This window comes from Lepisosteus platostomus, chromosome 5, assembly GCF_059453375.1.
Source record: "Lepisosteus platostomus isolate fLepPlt1 chromosome 5, fLepPlt1.hap1, whole genome shotgun sequence".
Lineage (NCBI taxonomy): Eukaryota > Metazoa > Chordata > Actinopteri > Semionotiformes > Lepisosteidae > Lepisosteus > Lepisosteus platostomus.
This window is the reverse complement of record NC_142615.1, coordinates 48,928,376-48,930,617: the sequence shown is the minus strand read 5'-3', so window position 1 is coordinate 48,930,617 and position 2,242 is coordinate 48,928,376. Positions and strand designations below refer to the sequence as shown.

The following is a 2,242-nucleotide window of genomic DNA, read 5'->3' as shown; positions in this document are numbered from 1 at the left end:
CCCACTCACCTCTTAGTGTGGCGGGATCTGCACAGTGCATGTTGCAGCGCTTCCTGCTTTCACTTCAATGTGCTTCCTGAAGTCGAGTCGTGTGCCGTGCGGAGGCTCTGAAAGCGAGAGCAATGAAAAGGTGCACGACGCTGTGAAATAAAACAGAGAAGTGAAAGGCAGTCCTTTGTCTAAGGAGGTGAAAGAAAAGCTACTCCCCGTCGGGGAATCGAACCCCGGTCTCCCGCGTGACAGGCGGGGATACTTGCCACTATACTAACGAGGAAGACATCGCACGCTCCGACCCCCGGCATCGTGTCCCGACCCAGCGTGCTGGAAGGCGACGAGTGCTGTGATTCCTTTACGGAGCAGAAATGACAACCGAGGAGCCGAGAGATCATTTCAGCATTTCGCGTCTGAACGGAAAACACAAACGACCAACTCGGAATGACTTGCCTTTGACGCTTTTCAAAGCCTTCTTTGTGGACGACGACTGTGCCGCCTAGCAGATACAAATGGGTTGTACAACTTTGAACTACCAAATGGAAGAGGGCTAAGCCCCCTCTCTTTTAGCCCAGGTTCGATCTGTCTCCCAGAATCACCAGGGCGCACGCACACACACACACACCCGTGCCGTTGAAGTGCTCTGCTTCATTTCTAAGGGCAACTCAACATTCACTCCTACCCCGAGTGCAGAAAAGACAGCGTCCGCAGCAACAACAGCTCAGGTCTCTGCACAGGAGCTAAGCTGCCCCCATCTCCTCTGCTCTGCGGCTCCTGCGGAGTGGAGTCCTGCCTGGAGCCGTGTTTGCAGGCGGCGGCTCCCCGCGCCCTGTCTGTGCGTTGTGTCCAAGAGCTCCTGGGAGGAAGAGAGAGCCCTCCCTTTTGGGGGGCTTTTCCACGGTCTGTGTGAGGAGGGGCGGGTGTGTCCAGTAGCTTATCGAGCGGAAGCCTGGGGCGGAGGAGAGCTGTGATCGTGCAGACCTTGAGGTGTCACCTCTTTGTCTGCTTTCCCGCCCCCCCTCTGCCCAAGCTCTGCTCCAAAGTAGCCCGGCAACCCCTCACACCTGCACGTGTCACAACCTAAGGTGTGGTCATGAGACACCCATGGGGTGTCGTTCTGTTCTTGCTAATTGTTTCCTGCCCGTCGCAGGCAGGAGTCCATGCGAGGAAGATGCGCTGGACAGAGCTCAGAGGGCGCACCTGGGTGGCTTTCCTTTTGAGTGACGTTCCTGCAACACTCTCCCGCTACTCTTGGTGCGCTCATGCCGCAACACAGGAAGGCTGGAGCAGGTGGCTGTGGGCTCTGCGCACCGCCGAAATAGTTCAGTTGGGAGAGCGTTAGACTGAAGATCTAAAGGTCCCTGGTTTGATCCCAGGTTTCGGCATTTTGTTTCATCGCGCCCTTTGTTCTTCTCTCCAGCGCCCCCTGCCTAAAGTGACGCGTCCCTTTCTCAGCCCGAAACGCAAGCGAGACACCAGCAACGGTCCCTGCAGGTTTCCGTAGTGTAGCGGCTATCACGTTCGCCTAACACGCGAAAGGTCCTCGGTTCGAGACCGGGTGGAAACAGCATCGTTTTGCACGCTCCTGTACTTCACAGAGGTCTTGAGCGACCGGTCGTTTGTTCCCAATGTATTTCCGGTGCCTTCGTGCACTCTTGTACCAAACGCACGTTCCTTCTGTACGTGGAGCCGATCATTTGCAATTGGGCTGTGCCGACAGACCAGGACGAGCTCTGTCGGCTCAAAAGCAGCGCAGGACCTGCAAGAACAACAGAAAGATTAGCATCCAGCGGGGGCCTCTTAGTGAGCCCAAGATCTCATCAAGAATCGGCTCCAGCAACAGGGCTGGGCGCATTGTTCCATTCTCCGACCACTCTCGGTGTAAACAAGTCCCTCCTGGTCTCTGCTTGAAATGCACTTTCCTGCGTTTGCTTTGGTGTAACTGGCTTCCCCTGCATGGGCGAATGTGAAGAAGATGCTTAGTAAGTCATTGAAGAAAACCGAGAAGAGGTCGGAGTGGCCTCTGTCGTTCATCAACGATCCAGTCAGGCAGTACTCCTCTGTAAAGCGCCGTTCGTTCACGTCGATTGGCTTTTTCTTGCCTTCATTCGTGCAAGTAGTAAAGCAGATGCCCCTTTAGGGAGCCTGTCAGCACCCGGAGTTTTCCCCTTCTGTAAGCTCTCCATAGCCTCTCAGCTCTTCTACTGTCAAATCCTCCTCAAATACTTCCCCATCTTCTTCACTCAAAACG

At 55.2% G+C, this 2,242-nt stretch overlaps 1 non-coding gene across 1 annotated transcript; it reads right to left on the bottom strand.

Annotated features, from left to right (window-relative positions):
* Positions 1-202: 202 nt before the first annotated feature.
* Positions 203-274, bottom strand: trnad-guc (transfer RNA aspartic acid (anticodon GUC)). The gene has a single exon. It is a non-coding gene; the product is annotated as a tRNA-Asp (tRNA).
* Positions 275-2,242: the final 1,968 nt, after the last annotated feature.